Here is a 20,139-nt window from a genome sequence, read left to right on the forward strand (position 1 = left end):
CAATTTTTTTTCTTTATCTCGATGCCAGTTTCATGGGTTTGGCTGAGTGATCGCTTTAAAGAATGAGAGCTAGTCCCAGGCAAGGCATTGCCTTGAGATGTTAGAACATGACGATGGACTCTCCTTGCTAATTTAAAGTGTAATTACATTGCGCTCGGTATGTACTTGAGATTGGAAGTAACAATAAGGCAGCAACTGGTACTAAATTGTTGGATGCATTTTCAAAGCATTTCAAAGATGTGTTTTGGTTAAGCATCTTTGTTAACTCACCTGTATAGATGAAAGTTGAATGTTTGTACAAATAGATTGTGCTTCAGGATTTATTAATGAGAAATTACTGTGCCGGTCTGTTTCTGTGATTAGGCTTATTCAGCTTATCCTTGTAACTTTAAAAGCAGTAATTTTAGTTACAAGGTATCTTGCGTCGAACAAAAAAATAACAAGCACCCTCTACGAGGCTGAATGAAAGATGTTTTCATTAATATCAGAACGGTGTAAAAGTGCATGGAATCTGAATTTATCTGGATTCTCAATTGATTCATTCCAAAGGCATATTTATTTATTTATCCTTAATTCTAAATTCCTGCTTGATGAGGCATCTGGTTGGCCAAAGTTGCTGAGTTAGGCTTTAAAGATGTGTAACATTCTGTTTTAGCGTAATATTTTGCCTTTTGTTAATTTGGGAAAAATTGTGAAGAGATCAATTTAAGAAAGTTTTTTAATTTCTGCTCTGTGGGTGTATATAGATATCTTCACACAAACTCATTGGAAGCATTTCATGGAGCACAGTCCTTCCCCTTGGTTTTACCATAGCTACGAGCCTTGTATCCACTTTCATTCTTAAACCACGTCCTAATGAAGTCCAAGGATGACATCTGCTTTTTAAGTTCTTGACTGAACCTACATGAGGCAAACGTTTGATTTTCTAAACACTCTTTCCTCGTTGAAGTGGAAAAGGGGGGAAAATTTATATAAGATCTGTTGTTTGGAAAGTTTAACTGTCACAGGTTAGTCCATTTAAAGTCAGAACTGAACTCTATTCCAATATTTTTCAGCATTTTTCCACTCTGATGAATTTATGTGCACCACTGACAGGCAGTAATAGTTATGGCCATCATGCAGACGTCAACTTGAAATCAGGGCGGGGGAGAAAAGGAAAAATATAACTCATTAGGAATGAGTATGCTATCTCCACCGATTAAATGCAGTGCACTTGGCGTGGAGGTATGTCATATTTCATTTAAGTCCATGTTATTTCAAGTCAAACTGAAGCACTTGAACAGAGCAAGCAAAAAATCATTCTTAAGGCAGATGATGCCAATTTTGCTGGAGTGTAATATTCCAGCACACTCAGGCTCTTTCTCTACACAGCCTGTGTGTGGGATGAATGCTTGGTAGCCCAAGTTTCAGCTTCACGCTTTTGCTTGTGGAGAGAGCGTGCCATTCAGAAGGTTCTGGCAATGACAGCTGGCACTTTTATTTAAGCAGCAAAGCAGCCGATGTATACAAAAAAAATCTAAAGAGTGCTTGAATGCACAGTAATGTGCACTATCAGAATCTTTCTTCTGGTTTCACTTTGACGATTTAGCCTGAGTGAACTCTTGATATTTTTGGAGCTATGCATTTTGCTTAAGTATTCTTTTTTCAAGTAAATTTTCACAACTTTCTTCTCCTTCCCCCAAATATGTTAATGTTACTGCTGGCAAGTTTGTTGTACTGATCTCCTGTATAAAATACACTCTCTTTGTTACTGTAATGGAGGTGTTTATTAAAGTCATAGTCATTCCTTTTACTAAAATGATGGGCAGCCTATCTATTACAGCAGTGTCTGTAGTATATACCCATCTCCTGGGAAGTGCAGAGACAAGGCAGGATAACGATTCAACCAAGTTTCTCCCTGGGATTTTCCCTCCTTTCCCTACAAGGAAATCTTAGTACACCACCTCTCCATACCATCCCCAGCGAAGATTTTCGACTCGCCAGATGAGAAATTGTGACATTTCTAAAAACATTCAGAACTGTTCAGAAAAGAAATGAATACTCTAGTTTTAACAACACTATACAAAACTGTATTATGGCTTCATAATGCCTTGAGGCTCATTCCTTAAATCTCAGCAGGATTTTATTACTGAAGACTAAATGGCACCAGTAATAATTAAATTGATGAATAGTCTTTGTGTACATTCAGAATTGCTGATTTGAATCTGGGGTTGGGCTATATATGTCCAAGGTTATAGCACTCATTGGCATTCAACAGTTAGGACATTCTGCTCTGTTAATTTTAACACTAGCAGAATAACTACCTTAACTAGTCTATAACTGGTTATTCTAGTTCTCTCCTGGCTGGCCTCTCACCTTGCACCCTCATGAACTTCAGCTCATCCAAAACTCTGCTGCGCATATCCTAACTCACAGCAAATCCCATTCACCCTTCACTCCTGTGCTAACCCAACTACAATTAGCTGGCAGTCTGACAATGCCTCGAATTTAAAATTATCATAATTGTTTCCAAATCTCTCCAAGGCCTTGCCCTATTCTATCTCTGTCACCTCCTCCAGCCCTATAACCCTCCAAGATATCTGTGCTCCACCAAGTCTGGCCTCTTGTGCATCCCCAATTTTCATTATTCCACTATTGGAAGCCATGCCTTCAGCTGCCTAGGTCCTAAACTCTGGGGTTCCCTCCCTAAACCTCTCCACTTCCCTCCTTTAAGACACTCCTCAAAACCGACATTTTTTCACTAAGCATTTGGTCATCCATCTTAGTATGTGGCTTGGTGTTAAGTTTTGTCTGTTAATGCTCCTGTGAAGCATTTTGGAATGTTTTACTATGTTGAAGGTGCTATTTAAATGCAAGTTATTGTTGTTGCAGGGAACAGACTGTCTGGTAGACACATGCAATAATATTATGCTTTCATTTTATCAGTTTCCTTTTGGTCTTGTTGAAATTAGACTCTATGTTTAAATTATTTTATTAGTTGCACTTCCATAAATCAAAGGGGCATGTACAAATTTGTTTCTCTGTTGATTATATAGGGGCAACCTATATAACACCAATGCACTGCCAAACCTGGTTTATAAGATCCCCAGAGAATCCACGGGCTCAATTTTACCTGCCCCGTGATGCCACGGGTCATGATGCAGGGGCCGGTAAAATTCTGCGGGGAGAGGCCCGCCATGACCCGCAATGTTGAGAAGGGCCCGCCGCATATTACCGGTGGCGGGGGGACCTCGGTGCAGCCCCCCACCCCCACCCCCTGGCGAAGGGCCCTTCATCTCCATATGCAGATTTCCAATAAATGTATGCAAAATAACTTAGCTGCCGCACCGAGCTCTGCACCGAGTTCCGAGGCGAGAACCTGGTAGGGAGGAAGGAGGAATAATATTGTCAGGGTGAAGGAGTGGGGAAATCAATTTTTATTGGATGTGGGGATGGTGGGAAGGGGTTGAAGGGCAAAAGATTAAAGGTTGGGGGGGGTGGGAAAATTCGGGTATTTGAAAAATCAACTGATGGTCATTTCAGGCAATGAAATGACCATTGGGCGGGGTTGGGGAAGGGCCTCCGTCACTTATTTTTATATTTAATAAAAATCAATCATATTTTCCCTTTAAAAGTTATAATTATTTGTAAGGGCTTAAAGCTCTTTAAAAATGGCTCTGGCGCCGGACGCCGTTGCCAGGGATGCTGTGGCCGCCCTCACGCATCATCGGGGGAGGGTGGGGGGGGGTGGAGGAACGCTCTGCCCCTACAATTTAAATGAGCTCCCACACGAAATATCGCGGGGTCTCCTCAGCGGCCGCTGAATGCAGGCAACCTGCTGAGTTTACAGCGCCCGAATAAAATTCAGCGCCACATGTTGATCCAACTTTATAAATATACCCAGAGTTTATTGAAATATTCTGCAATAGTGTGAGCTCCAACTGGCATCCATGAAATATTTAAAATTCATCCTCTGTAACGCGAGTCCTTCATGTGCTTGTGCAGAGTGTCTGCCCGATCTTACCATTCCAATCACTGTCATATATGATGACTATCAATCGGAATCAGTAATTATGGGAGAACTACGCTCTCAGTAATGTGGGGAGGCAGTGGCGTAGTGGTATTGTCACTGGACCAGAGACCCAGGGTGTTGCTCTGGAGACATGGGTTCGAATCCCACCACAGCAGAAGGTGGAATTTGAATTTAATTAATAAATCTGGAATTAAAAGCTAGTCTAATGATGGCCATGAAATTGATTGTTGTAAAAACCCATCTGGTTCACTAATGTCCTTTACCTGGTCTGGCCTACATGTGACTCCAGACCCACAGCAATGTGGTTGACTCTTACATGCCCTCTGAAATGGCCTAGCAAGCCACTCAGTTGTACCTAACTGCTATGAAGTCAACCTCACATGGACTGCAGTGGTTCAAGAAGGCAGCTCACCACCAACTTCTCAAGGGCAATTAGGGATGGGCGATAAATGCTGACCTAGCCAGCGATGCCCACATCCCATGAATGAATAAAAAAAAAAGTAACAGTTCAAATGCATGGATGATTAAGGGATGATCTAATAGAGGTGTTTAAGATCATTAAAGGATCTGTCAGGGTCGATGGAAAGAAACTATTTTCTCTGGTAGGAGAGCCCAGAACAGGGGGCATAGCATTAAAATTAGAGGGGTGATGTGAAGAAGTACTTTTTCACACAAAGGATAGTGGAAATCTTGAACTCTGTCCTCCAAAAAGCTGTTGAGGGTAGATATTAAGTGATATAGAGCCAAGGCAGTTAAATGGTGTTGAGATACAGATCAGCTATGATCTAATTGAATAGCAGAACTGGCTTCAGGAGCTGAATGGGCTATTCAGCTATTCCTAACTGGAGGCCTGTAAAATAGCAATCTGAAATGAAAACCATCACACCTAACTATGGGAATATCAAAACATCTTCAGGGTTTGCGGTTATCCTCAATAATAGCCAATAGGGAAGTAGTTTTTTTGATACAAATATTTCTTCGATTTCTTTAGCTATGTATTAACATTTGGGTTATGTTGTGGTTTTTCCCTTTCAAGGGATATCAGTTTCCATTATTCCTTTCTGAGTATCCTCTACACTTTGTAATAATGCAGCAACTCGTAGTAAAATACAGCGGTGAAGCTGCCTAATACCCTTTTGCTCTTTTTGTAGATATTATGATAGTGAAATTTCTGTTCGTGATATTTGTAACAAATGGTTTCGTGCGGGTTTATGAAATTCTCCTGTGTGCCGCTTTAACCCATTCATTAACCTGTTTAAAGTATCCAGGTTAGCAGATAAATTAAATAGCGCATCAAGAAATTTCAGATGGAGATGATGACTTAATTCTTATAAACATCACATCTCCATCAGGTGCAAGGTGCTTGCAGTGGAATGAGCCACCTATAGAAAGGAATAACATTTCATAAATGGATACCGCATTATTGTCTTCACTTGGGGGTGAAGACAGTGTAGAATTTAATTCATCAAATCTCCGAACCTTCCATTTAAATTCCAGAAAGTAATCACTCACAGGTGTCTATATAAATCAACTGACTCCCCAATTAGAATATAGTATGAAGTTCATTCTCAGAGGTTCAATATTTTACTCAGAAACCATTGGGACTTCTGCTTATATCAGTAACTCACTCCTGGATACCCATGTTTTTCAAAGTCAGTTTGCATTAATGTTACTTATACGTAATTTAAAATAAAAAAAAACCCCAACTCATTTCAATATCCCACCGATATTTAAATAGATCATCACGTGGCCAATCAAAAACAACATCTCCTCAACTAAATCAAACACCAGCCCCCTCCAACTATGGAAATCCCTGAAAACCCTTTTCCTTCCCCTGTAGGAGAGGCATTCCTAACCTACTCACAACTGCAGTTCTGACTATGAACCTTTGTCCTACTGACAGGACCATTCTATCCAGTTGTCTTCCTGAATTGCAAAATTCAGAATTGAGGCAGAATTTATTTAATCTAAAAGTGTGAATTCCACTAACTGATCCAGGAATTCTGCAGGGCCTGGCACGCAATTTCTATTAGAATGGGCTGAGCTTACAGTTCTGCTCAAATGCCAATATTTAAATGCTGAAAGACAAATCCACATACACGGTACTAAATCTACAAAAATGCAATGTGCTCCGCTGCCTGGTTTGTGTGTGTTGTTTGTTGAGTGGTTGCATTAATGGATTCAGTTTGCACATTGAGACAGTTGAAAGGCACACACAACCAAGAAATTGCTCTGGGTGCTATTAACGGATGAACACTGAGCCTATTTATATGCCATCTCTCTAGACAAGGATTTGGACATAAAAATAGAAAGTGCTGGCAATACTCAGCAGGTCAGGCAGTGTCTGGGGAGAGAGAAGCAGAGTTAAAGTTTCTGATGAAAAGTCACCATCCCACCACAACCCCCAACATCAGGGGTCTCTAAAATTCAGCCTAATGTCTAACGTTAGATGTGATTCCACCATTGGAAAGCACTTTCAGAACTATCCGAGCTGTGCTAAGAATTATCTTCTTTGGCCTCCTTGTCTCGAGAGACAATGGGTAAGTACCTGGAGGCGGTCAGTGGTTTGTGGAGCAGCGCCTGGAGTGGCTATTAAGGCTAATTCTAGAGTGACAGACTCTTCCACAGGTGCTGCAGATAGAATTGGCTGTCGGGGCTGTTACACAGTTGGCTCTCCCCTTCGCTTCTGTCTAGAATTACACTAACAACCAATTTAAGACTATCATTCGGGCTCGCAATGTGCCTCACTTACGCTTGCTAGAACCTACATATATTCATACACAGGGACCTGACCTCTGCAGGCAAAAGGAGTATGTCCAGGTGTTGTGCCATTTTTGAATTAAACAAAAGCGTGGTGGACAATAGTTCCCTGGTGCATTCTCCATGGAAACGCCTTGACCAAGTTGACTTGCCAACCAATCAGAACCATTTTCTCATGCAGTCTAAATTGTTGCTCCCTTTGAAATTAGGCATTCTTGCGTCTGTCCTGATGAGGGCAAGACATAAGGCTTCGACAGAATGTCTCTTTTTCAGCAATACTTAAGTTCTATACTACCAAGCGATGATAAATGCTAATGACTGCCAATCAACCCCTCTGGCACAAAAAAGTAACTATTACATGTATGGAAAATGCTTTGAATTTTTCAGGGAAATTTTAAAATGTCACAATTTAAAGTTAAAAACAAATTTCCTTACTTTTCCTTTCTATTTCTTTTTCTCTTGCTCTTAATCCAATTCTTCTTTCCCTACTTTCACATTGAATTCAACCCCTATAATTCAGCCTCCTTCTCAGTCCTTGCTACTGTTTGAGCTGGATTTTACAGTGCCTGCGCACAGGCAGCTGATGCCATTGCCAGAGATGGACAGCCCACCCCCTCCATGTGATCAGTGGGGGCAGGGGGGGAGGGGGGTGTGGTCTGCTCTGGCTATTTAAATGAGTTGCTGCACGGAAGAGTGCGGCGGTTGCGCAACGTGCGGCCCGTGGAGGCAGGCTGCCATTGTTTTCGCCCACTGCCGATTTCGTCAGCGGGGGTATAAATTTCAGCCCATTGTCTTCTGAGTTTTGCAAGTACGGGCTGGTTGAGTCCAGTCAGTACTCTGCCTATTGCAAACAGCTGAAGGGATGTGCTGTTTGATACGATCCGCCAATCATTGGGATGGCCTATGTATCTCGCATTGCACTGGCACTTGAATTCATATACCACACTTCTCATTTGTGTGGTAGGCAGAACGTCTTTTTGGCTTGCCGGCAGCATCCTGTTAGTGGAAAATACCACTTGCTAGGTCAGAGTTTCAAAAGTAGCATTTGTCCTGTAGTTCCTTGCTGGAGTAGAGTTCCATTGTTAATAATGGCCTCACCTGCCAGAAGTGCATATTGGAAAGGGACGGAGTAGATAGAAACAGATACCTTGAGAATTTCCTTGGGATTTCGGCTGCTTCCCCACCATAACTTTGGCAGAAACCCAGTTTATGCTTGTTAATGGGTTTCCATTGTGGCGCAGTGGTTAGCACCGCAGCCTCACAGCTCCAGCGACCTGGGTTTGGTTCTGGGCACTGCCTGTGTGGAGTTTGCAAGTTCTCCCTGTGACTGCATGGGTTTTCTCCAGGTGCTCTGGTTTCCTCCCACATGCCAAAGACTTGCGGGTTGATAGGTAAATTGGCCATTGTAAAAAATTGCCCCGAGGTAGGAGAATTGAGGGAAGGTGGGGATGTGAGAGGGAAAATGGGATTAATGTAGGATTAGTATAAATGGGTGATTGATGGTCGGCGCGGACTCATTGGGCCGAAGGGCCTGTTTTGGTGCTGTATCTCTACGACTATGACTCTATGAGTTGAGAAGCCTTGAGCAAATTCACGGCAAGGATGCTGCTAGAGGTCAAAGGATCCAGAACAAGGGGACATAGATATAAGACCAAATGCAAAAGGTTTAGGACATAGAACAGGGGAAACATTTTTACACAGAGGGTTGTGAGGCTCTACCAGAGTTAGTGATTGAAACAGACCTTTTTTTATATTCTTTCATGGGATGTGGACATTGTTGGCAAGGCTAGCATTTGTTGCCCAATCCTAATTGCTCTTGACAACTGAGTGGCTTGCTAGGCCATTTCAGAGGGCAGTTAAGAATCAACCACATGGCTGTGGGTCCTGGAGTCATAATGTAGGCCAGACCAGGTTAGAACAGCAGATTTCCTTCCCTAAAGGACATTAGTGAACAGATGGGTTTTTACAACAATCAATGAAAGATTCATGGCACCATTACTGAGACTAGCTTTCAATTCCAGATTTTTATTAATTAATTCTACCAACTGCCATGTGCATGGACCTCTGAATTACTAGCCCAGTGACATCACCATTGCGCCATTGACTCCCCTGAAAGGATCAGCATTTAAGAATAGGTTAAATAGATGTTTGGAGGCAAAGTTGAGCAAAAGAGATGGGAACAAAATTGGCACATGGGATTAGGAATGCTGCTTGTGTGGTCGATGAGTACCAATGTGTACAAATTGGACCAAATGGCTTGCTTCTGTGTTGTAATTTCTATGTTGTTTTATGTATGTAACATGTAATAGTACTCAGAATTAACTTCAGTATCTTATTTACCTCTACAATGTTTCCTTTTCCAAAGGGTGAAGAATTCAAGTTTTTCTAACTCAGTTCTTTAACACCAGGAATCAGTCATAAGGCTCTTCTCTGGACTACTTCAAAGGCTTAGAAGCTGTCCATTCTTATATGATATACAGCATGTTTGGATATCACCAACTTTCTGTATCTCTTGTCTCTATTTTTACATAATTCCAACCTCTACTAATGAACAATAAATCACCTTTCTGTAACTTTCATCTTATGGGTACATTAAAATAATGTTAAATTAGAGTCAAAATTCCTGTTTACATTGTATAACAGGGAGGTCTCTGGTTTAATGTTTGGTCTGTGCTGTTACCTGGGCAGCAGTGGGGGAGGCGGGGTACTGCAATTGCCTCTGTGCCCCTGAGTGAGAAAGAGAATAATCAATCAAATTTCCTGTTCCTAATCACTATCCAGACATTTCTGTTCGCAAGCATATAGAAAGGACAACATTCGATATGGTCTTTTGCTTTATCAACAGTTGCAAAGCATGGTGATACTTACTCTGAAGAATGGGTGAGGTAACAGCTACTGGCTCCTGCTGTACTATACCTCTCCATGAGTTGGATAATTTCACCAATTGACATATTATGAGTAACCATGGTCCTGCTTAATTCACTAATGAAGTTGGGGAGGAATTTCTCATTTTTTCCTGAAATTCACCACCAGTTGCCTTCAATTTTTTTTGTCTCCCTGGGGAGTTAGCATTACTGAAGAATGGGAGGGCAATGAATGAGGAAGTATTGTGGGGGGAGCACTGAGGAGCCTAATAGTCATATCTTGCATGTTTGCATGAGACAGTGCCTTCACTTTTCTTGAAAGACATTGGGGCATTGAGCTATGTTAAAGAGATGGTGCAAGTTTGAGTTTTTGTTGCTGTTGACAACATATGCCTCAGATATTAATGTATCATTACTGCGCATAATGAAAAAAGTATGCACGGGTTGGAGAATGGACTCATCTGCTTGAGAAGTGGCTGACTTAACAGTTACTTCCTCTTTCCTGTAATCTACTCCATTTGGCTCTCTGCACTCATTTTAGGATCAAATGTCAACAAAGATGCGAGTGTGTCAACTGAGCAGAGTCAGATAACGGCAATGTTTCTGTTGGAATATCCTCTTTGCTCATGACAGGAAGATGTCGAGGTCCTGACCCAGTGCTATGGCACAAAGTGAGTGTGTAGTTTGAGTTTAACATCTGTCAAAAAAGCAATGGTAACCTGCAACTACAGGTCAATCTGATTTACACAGCAGCTGAAAATTTGTATTAGCTGTAAATTCAAAGCTAATTCACACCCAAATAGTGCAGGGTTATTGATTCTGCTCATAGTTCAGAATAAAACTGCCTGTGCTGGGAAACAGGGAATCTGCTACAGGTGAGATGGGCTTTCGTGAATCATTTACTGTTTCTGTAGAAAAGAATAAAACACTGTGATTGGACATGGCCCAGTCCGAGAACCAAATCTTCTTAGTCTGAAAAAAAAAACAGCTATAATTTTCACTTCTCTTTTTCCTCAAAGCTGGTCTATTTGGACATATTTTGTGTAGGTAGTGACAATTTTTTTCCTCATTGAGAAAATAACTCTGATTTATCTTCCCAATTATGGTATTGTCATGAAAACTGCAACTTTCAGAGCAGGACAAAAAAAACAAAATAATTAAAATTAATTAACAGTTAAATCTACATCTTTGGTGTTCCTTAAAGCAGAGAGATGAGCGAGTGATTGATGTCAGTTCTTTCTAGAGCATACATCAGGCTATTGGACGTTACTAGGTACACCGATCATTCTGTTATTGCCCATTTACGTGTCTCAAAATATTTATTGCCAGTAGATTTTTTAACTTATTTTCTTTTGAAAATTGTTCAATATGACACAAAACTTGGAACTATGAGGGGGATAGTGATAGACTTCAAGAGGACATAAACAGGTTGGTGGAATGGGTGGGCACATGACAGATGAAATTTAATGCAGAGAAGTGTGAAGAGATACATTTTGGTAGGAAGAACAAGGAGGCAATATAAAATAAAGGATACAATTCTAAGTGGGGGGGTGTAAGACTTGGGGTAGATGTGCACAAATCGTTGAAGGTAGCAGGGCAGGTTGTAAAAGGCATTATTAAGACTTATGGGATCTTGCGTTTTATAAATAGCAGCATAGAGCACCAGAGCAAGGAGGTCATTATGAACCTTTTTAAACCACTGGTTCAGCCTAAACTGGTATATTGGGCTGAATTTTATTTACCCGCCGCACATCGCAGTGGCGTGCTTTGAAGTCGGCGGCCTTCTGGCGCGGATACGCTGTCGCTGAGCCCCTGCGATATTTTGTGCGGGACCTCATTTAAATAGAGGGGTAGAGTGGTCGCACCCGATGATGTAGAGAGGGTGGCCGTTCTGTCCCCAGCAATGGCGTCCGGCACCAACGCGCTGGTGCTGGCACCATTTTTAAAGGTCCTCCAGCCCTTCAGTGCCATTAAGTGTTTAAAGAAACAGGGTAGTGAAAAAGTGAAATAAAATGTTAGTAACATTTCCAATCCCCTCTCCCACCCCCAATGAATAATCAGTTGATTTTTTTTTGTCCTATCCCCCCCAAAAAAAGTGAGTTTTAACTCATGACCTTCCCCCCCCGCACTTTATTCTGTTTGACACTAAACCCCTCCCATCATCCACGCAACCAATCAAAGAGGTTTTCACTGCTCCCCCACCCCCGCTCTGAAATTTTCACTCCTCCCCCCCTCCCTACCAGTGTCACACCTTGGAACTCCAAACGGCGAGTTGCAGCCGGTAGCCAGAATATCGGCGTGGGATGGACATCGGGACCAGGTAAGTTTATTTGCATGCATTAACCCTTATTAACATATTTAAATGACGGCACTGCTGCCGAGTGGCGGGGGGGCGGGGTGGCCACACCGAGGCCTCACTGCCGCTGGTAAAAAGTGATGGGGCCTTCTCGGCATCGGGGGTCGTGGCGGGATTCTCCTGGAAGAATTTTCCACGATCCCTGATGCCGGAGGCCTCAGAAAATTCAGGCCATTGTATCCAATTCTGGGCACCACATTTTAGGAAGGATGTCAGAGAGGGTGCAGAAAAGATTTACAAGAATGGTTCCAGGTATGAGGACTTCAGTTAAGCGGATAGATTGGAAAAGGCGGGGCTGTTCTCCTTAAAAGATAGAAGGTTGCGAGGACATTTGATAGAGGAGTTTAAATTGATGAAGGGTCTGGACAGAGTAGATAGGGAGAAACTTCCCATTGGTGGAAGGGTTGAGAACCAGAGGACACTGATTTAACATGAATGACAAAAGAACTAAAAACAACATGAAAAACTTTTTTACACAGCGAGTGGTTAGGATCTGGAATGCACTGCCTAAGAGTGTGCACAGGCAGATTCAATCTTGTGGCTTTCAAAAGAGTATTGGATATTACCTGAACAGAAAAAAATTACAGGGCTGCTCTTGCAGAGAGCCAGCACAGACCTGACAGGCTGAACAGCCTCTGTCTGTGCTGTAAACATTCTACAATTCTATGATAAAATGTTGCCCATGAGTAACATTTGCTGTGGTGCTGGGATAGTCTGCTTCTTTTTGAAACACATAGGCTGGAAAATTACTCAATTGCAGAATTTCCATTGCACATCCAGTGAGTTAACACTGATGGGTTGGCATCAGCTCCGAGGAATTTCCTGGCCATAGATCCATAGAAATTTTAGCACAAAAGGGAGCCATTTGGCCCATCGTGCCTGTGGCGGTGCAATCTAGTACCATCCCACTTTCTTGCCATTTCCTCATACCCTTTAAGACTTTTCTTACTCAAGTGTTTATCTAACTTGCTCATAAATGCCATGGTCAGTTTTACTTCTACAACAACATATGTTATCCATATTTTAATATGTGAAAGAAATTAGGGAATAAAATTGTCTAACCTTGCCCTTTATGCATTTGGTACTGATCCTAAGTTAACATTTCCTATTAATTCACTGACCAGTGGAAATAATCTTTCACTATCGTCATGCTAGGCCCTCACCTGCCAAGAATGAGGCACATTAATTTTGTCATGAACATTGATTTTAAATTGTTGCTGGAGTGAAGAAAGGACTTGTTAAACAGATAAGCCGTGGTTGGAAAAGACATTTGCATATTAATAGATGGTGATTGGAAGGACAATGGACAATTCCCTGACACATTCAACCCGCAATGGACCTTGATCAGCAGGTATTGTGTGTAGGAAGAGCATCCCAGAGACTGCTAAGGTGATACAATCCAAGACGTGGTCGGACCAGTTAGTCATATGACTAACCGGCTTGGGAACCTGGGTTTTTCTGAATGGGACAAACAGTTTGAATTCAGAGAGTGTCTGTTTGCTCCTGGACTGAGAAAATCTCTCCTGTCTGCTCCCATCTCTCTCTCGCAAGCCTCTGAATCCACTAAAGACATATGAACCCCAAGAGAGAAAAGTCTCCTGCAGCAAACAAGGTTTAAGAAGAATACTGGGCCCCAACGAAAAACCAGATCTACCTACAATCAAGGACTCTACAGTGCGCTTGAAGAACCGTAACAAAAACTCTTCAGATATTGCCTCAAACCTTTCCACTTTATTTTTCTTCTGCTCTTTTCTGTCTCTATCTGCATGTGTGCATGCTAGCGTGGGCCTGTTGTGTATCTGTAGGCATTAACCAAATTACAGTTTAAGTTTAATAACTTTCAAAATTTTCTTCTTTAAACCTAAGAAAACCTGGTTGTGCTGGTTTCTTTGCCTTATAATTGTAAAGCGCTGAACAAGGATTCACCAAGGGGAAGCTAAAAACATGGTGTGTTTAAAATTAAACCCTGTTACGGGAAGACCAGGTGAAGACTTAGAGGGATCCCTAGACACCTTTCTCACCTGGCCTTAAGAGAAATTTGGGTGCTAGCGTCTGGAATTTTACCCACAAACAAATGAGAGAAATTGGAAGTGGGAAGCCGCATTGTTCCCAATCCAAAAAGAGCAAGATTTCAATATAGGTTTTCTTGTGGTTGTGTGTGATTGAATACTAACATGTCTGCAACTGAAGCTAGTAGCTCTCCAAGCCAGGGTGAAGTAACTTGGGATAAGTTAAAAGCACTGTCTATGGAGGAGTTGAGAAAAATGGCTGAGCAGTGTGGGATCACTGTTTGGGGCAAGGCTAGGAAGTCTGAACTCCTAAGGCTAGTGGTCAACCATTTTTCCCTTGAATCTGAAGAAGCAGAAACAGTGTTAGAAGCAGACTCAGACAGGGTACTGTTAGCAAAGGCACAATTGTAACAAAGGAAACTTGAATTTGAGGAAAGGGAAAGAGAGAGAGAGAGGCAGGAGAGGGAGAAAGAGAGAGCCTTCCAGAGGAACATGAAGTAAATGAAAGGCAGGAGAGGGAGAGAGAAAGGATATTCTGGAAGGAATGTGAAGAAAGAGAGCTAAAGCGTCTTGAGTTAACTAGGGGGTGACAGAGTAACCCCAGTGAAAGCATGGCCAATATGGAGGAGCGTATTTCAGGGCTGGGTACAAATTTGTTAAAACTAGCTCAACTAATTCCAAAATTCAAAGAGGAGGATGTAGACAAATTTTTTGTGTCCTTTGAGAAACTGGGAAGGCAGCTAAAACGGCAGGCTGAGACCTGGCCTCTTTTACTACAAAGCCAGCTAACTGGAAAAATCCATGCGGGTTATTCCCTGTTGCCAGATGAGAGTTCATCAAATTATGAACTGACCAAAAATGCTATCATCGGGACATATGAATTAGTACCCAAAGCCTATCGCTAAAAGTTTAGAACCCTCAAGAAGCAAGCTAATCAAACATATTTGGAGTTTGAAAGAAGTAAGCAGCTGGCTTCTGACCAGTGGCTGAGGGTTCTTAAAGTTCAGCTCAGTTATGAGAATCTGTGAGAAGTAATTCTGTTAGAGGAATTTAAACACTCTCTCCCACTCTCCATAAAGACTCATGTAAAGGAGAAAGCCTGGCAAGCGCCGTGCTGGCCGATGAGCTTGCTTTAATTTATAAGTCCGTCTCCCAGGTTAGAACCTTTCCTAATTAGCCCCACAAATCTGAAAAGGAAAAAGGGTGGGAAGGTAATCTCCACCCAGGCAGTCCTGGGAGAGAAAGGAAAGCAGGAGACACAGGGAGCCCTCCTCTAGTCAAAAATGAAGGTGCTGTGAGCAGTAAGAGTGAGACCCAGACACCTGTGTGCTTCCATTGTAATAAAGCAGGGCATTTAGAAGCTGACTGCTGGAAACAAAAGGGAAAACTTGTCGGGTTAATTAGGGCACACATGCTCAGTGAAGAAGAGAACCTGATGGAAAGCACAGCAGAACAAGCTGTGGTTTTAACTGCAGTAAGAGCGAGACACGGAACACAAAAGTCCGAGTGTATCAGGCCTGTGTCCTCAGTACCTTGCTCTACGGCAGCGAGGCCTGGACAACGTATGCCAGCCAAGAGCGACGTCTCAATTCATTCCATCTTCGCTGCCTTCGGAGAATACTTGGCATCAGGTGGCAGGACTATATCTCCAACACAGAAGTCCTTGAAGCGGCCAACATCCCCAGCTTATACACACTACTGAGTCAGCGGCGCTTGAGATGGCTTGGCCATGTGAGCCGCATGGAAGATGGCAGGATCCCCAAAGACACATTGTACAGCGAGCTCGCCACTGGTATCAGACCCACCGGCCGTCCATGTCTCCGTTATAAAGACGTCTGCAAACGCGACATGAAATCGTGTGACATTGATCACAAGTCGTGGGAGTCAGTTGCCAGCATTCGCCAGAGCTGGCGGGCAGCCATAAAGACAGGGCTAAATTGTGGCGAGTCGAAGAGACTTAGTAGTTGGCAGGAAAAAAGACAAAGGCGCAAGGGGAGAGCCAACTGTGCAACAGCCCCAACAAACAAATTTCTCTGCAGCACCTGTGGAAGAGCCTGTCACTCCAGAATTGGCCTTTATAGCCACTCCAGGCGCTGCTTCACAAACCACTGACCACCTCCAGGCGCGTATCCATTGTCTCTCGAGATAAGGAGGCCCAAAAGAAGAAAGAAGAGCGAGACCCAGGAAGCTTACGGCTGCAAATGCAGGAAATGCTAATAGGATTCCTGAAGGTTATCGGGGTTTTGTGTTTGAAGGGAAAGTAACCCTTACCCCTCGAGTAGGGCAAGCAAGTCCATAGTAATTCTTAGTGACACACGGGAACCAGATCCCTTTTACTGGGAAAAAGCCTGACCTTTCCCCCAGAGAGTGCAGTGAACACCAGAATGGTGGTGAATGGTATTGGAGGGCAGTGTATGCCTGTACCTGTACACCGGGTGCACCTGGAGTGCGACCTAGTTTCGGGACTGGTGACTGTAGGGATTGTCCCTATTTTGCTTGTGACGGGTTTGACCTGCTCCTAGGTAATGATCTGCCGGGATTGAAGGTGGTCGCGCCCTCAATAGTGAAAGAAAGATGGCAGGAGGTCAGAGAGACAGGACAGTGGCAGGAAATGGACCCCTGTAGTTTCTTTGAATGTGTAGTGGATGAAGCCATGATCAACCCAGCCTCCCCAGGGGAGACTGAATTAGCACTGCAGGCAGATGACCATGCCTGTCTATTGGAGACTTTCTTTGGAAAGTTAGGAGACCCAGGGAATAAATTAAATGGATTTTCCGTAGCTGAGGCTCAGCAAGCCGACCCTGTATCACGAGAGTTAGCACAGGCTGCCCAGTCTGAAAGTGAAACAGAGGGAGTCCCTGATTGCTACTATTTAAAGAATGAGGTACTGATGGGGAAATGGAGTTCTCCTCACAGACCTGAGAGCAAGGAGTGGGCTGTAGTTCACCAGGTAGAGGTGCCGCAGAGGTACTGGAGAGAAATAGTAAGAAGGGCCCATGAGACTACAGTGGCTGTACATGCTGGTATACGAAAGACCAAAGCCTGCAAAAGACAGCAGTTTGGCTGGCCAAAACTCCACAAAGATGTGGTGGAGTACTTTTGGAGTTGCCACATGTGCCAGGTTGAGGGGAAACCCCAACCTACAGTGAAACCTGCACCCCTAAGTCCTGTACCAGTGTGAGGAGGACCCTCCAGCAGAGGGCTGGTGAACTGTAAGGGACCCCCACCAAGAACAAAAGGGGACCGGCAGGCACAAGGCTGGCAAAAGATTAGACAGGGAAGGGGAAAAAGTGACCAAGAGGGCAGGTTAAAGGAAGTCCGGAGGAATCCCAGATGAAAACCCCGGTCAGCCAACCCTGAAATATTTGAAAAGCTAGACCCCACATCCTCCTATGTAAATTCAGACACTAGAAGCACCCACCAGAGTTGCTAACAGCATTTACAGGACCTGTAGAGACAAAAAAAGACCTGTAGGGGGCAGAGAAAATGTGAAGGTGATGCCTCACCTAGTAAAAGTGTCACAGGGGAGTGCAGTAGAGTCTGCACAAATACCTGCAGGCGGGAGTGTCCCCGAGGACAATGGGGAGATTAGCCAAGAATCTTCCCCTGCAGTCAGAAAAAAACCCACCCATCCCTCAAAGTCAAAAGCCTTTGCATGACTCAGCAAAGCACTGAAAGGATAGAAAGGAAGGATAGACCCGCCCATTACTGACTCCCCTGAAAAAGAAACTACCTCAGCAGGAACAAAGACCCTGGGCAGCCATGGAAATGGGCAAACAGAAGTGAAACTTCTCCAAAAAAGAACCACATGTTTATTGGGATGCCAAAAAAGGGGTGATTTTAATAGATTTTCAGGTTTGTGAATGAATGAGAGAAATGCACATTTTTTTTCTGTATCATATTTTCTCTCAACACTTTAAATGAAGTGCGCTTTTCTCAAATCGCATTTCATTCCGCTGGGTGTGAAGGTGTCATGCTAGGCCCCCACCTGCCAAGAATGAGGCACATGAAGTTTGTCATGAACATTGATTTTAAATTGTTATTGGAGTGAAGAAAGGACTTGTTAAACAGATCAGCCATGGCTGGAAAAGACATTCGGATATTAACTGACAGACAAAGGACAATTCCCTGACACATTCCACCCACAATGGACCTTAATCAGCAGGTATTGTGTGTAAAAGGAGTATTCCAGAGACTGCTAAGGTTATACAATCCAAGAAGTGGTCAGACCAGTTAGTCACATGACTAACCAGCTTGGCAACCTGGGTTTTTGTGAATTCAGAGAGTGTTTGTTTGCTCCTGGACTGAGAAGAACTCTTCTGCTCTCATCTCTCTCTCACAAGCCTCTGAAACCACTGAAGACACATGACCCCCAAGAGAGAAAAATCTCCTACAGCGAACAAGGTTTAAGAAGAATACTGGGCCCCAACAAAAAGCAAGATCCACCTACAATCAAGGACTCTACAGTGAGCGTGAAGAACCATAACAAAAACTCTTCGGATATTGCCTCAAAGTTTTCCACTTTATTTCTTCTGCTCTGTTCTGTCTCTATCTGCATGTGTGTATCGCGTGTGCATGCTAGCGTGGGCGCGTCGTGTTAACCAAATTGGAGTTTAAGTTTAATAAATTTAAAACTTTTCTTCTTTAAACCTAAGAAAACCTGGTTGTACTGGTTTCTTTGCCTTATATTTGGAAAGCAGTGAACAAGGATTCACCAAGGGGGAGTGTGTTTAAAATTAAACTCTGTTACGGTAAGACCAGGTGAAGGCTGAGAGGGACCCCTAGACACCTTTCTCACCTGGTCGTAACACTATACTTTCTCAAAATCTTGAATATTCCTATTAGATGCATTAACCTTTTCTATATAGTTAATTTATTCCTAGTTTTTCCAAGTTTCATCATAACTATATCCCAAATAAAGCCCTGACATTATGCTAGTTAATACACATGGTTGTAGTATCCTTTCTATAATAGAGTGCCCAAAGTGCAAATAGTGATTCTTTAGCTTAACTAATGTCTTCTACTAATTTATCATCACCTCCTTGCTTTTATATTCAGTTCCCTTCTATATAAAACCCAAAATCCTATTTGCCATTTTGCCCCTTGAGCCTGTTGCACCATTGGATCAGATCATGGCTGATTTGTACCTCAACTCCACTTACCTGATTTTGATTCATACCTCTTGATAACCTTACTTAACAAAATTCTATCCATGTCTGTCTTGAAATTTTCAATTGATCCAACATACACAACTGATACTTTGTGGTTTCCATCTTAAATGGCCTTGGTCTAATTTTATAATTGTGGCCCCTTGTTTTGGATTCCCCTTTTCAATAGCTTATCTATAGCTACCCTGTCAAATTCCTTTATGGTTTGAACACTGCAATTAGCTCAGCCCTCAACCTGCTAAACTCAAGGGAATGCAAGACAAGATTATGCAACCTGTCATTATAACTTAATCCTTTTAAGCTCCTCTTAGATAACTCTGTTATTCCATATCTTTTAGTGTAATTTTACAGACTTTTTCCCAAATTGTACAACTTTACATTAATTATATTAATCTGTATTTGCTGTACATCTGCCCACTCCCCTACCCTGCCTGTTTCTTTCTGCAGTCACTTACATTCTTCCTTACTGTTTGCTAAATCCCCTAATTTATTCCCACCAGCAAATTTTAAGTCCCTCTGTGGGCCTGTTCAAAATTGTTTATATGTTTTTTGATGGTGCAACAGAAATCAGAATGCAATAATCTGGTCAAATCTTGATAAACAGTCAAATTATTTGCCAAGAAGCGCTGTGCTTGGATCAGTAGTTTGGTAAAAATGTCGAATAAAATATGTACCACCCAATGCAATGCAATCAATCACTCTGAGATTCAGAAAGCACTGAACAAATAGACTTTACACAAAAGAAAATAGACCAGTGGGACATGCTTTGTTTCTAAGTAAAATGTAACAGTAGAGTTTAGTTTGTTGAATAGTAAAGTCCAGATAACATTTTATGCTATATCCTTGTGGCACCATTCTATATTTAAGGGCCGTGCTCAAAATGGGAATGGTCAAAGCTGATTTTTCCTATGGGACTTCAATTCAATGGGAATAATAATTAGTAGTTTGGACAATGGAATTTTATAGAGTG

At 42.5% G+C, this 20,139-nt stretch overlaps 1 protein-coding gene across 5 annotated transcripts in view; it reads left to right on the forward strand.

Annotated features, from left to right (window-relative positions):
- erg (ETS transcription factor ERG) overlaps nucleotides 1-20,139 on the forward strand; it is a 276,398-nt gene that overhangs the window by 150,614 nt on the left and 105,645 nt on the right. The window contains exon 1 of one of the 5 annotated variants that reach the window (XM_068041176.1): nucleotides 48-157. The exons of the other annotated variants lie outside the window; for them this stretch is intronic. The gene's annotated coding sequence lies outside the window, so the exon portion shown is untranslated. Of the gene's footprint in view, nucleotides 1-47; nucleotides 158-20,139 lie in introns of those variants that run through there. 5 annotated transcript variants of the gene reach the window in all.

This window comes from Heterodontus francisci, chromosome 10, assembly GCF_036365525.1.
Source record: "Heterodontus francisci isolate sHetFra1 chromosome 10, sHetFra1.hap1, whole genome shotgun sequence".
NCBI lineage: Eukaryota > Metazoa > Chordata > Chondrichthyes > Heterodontiformes > Heterodontidae > Heterodontus > Heterodontus francisci.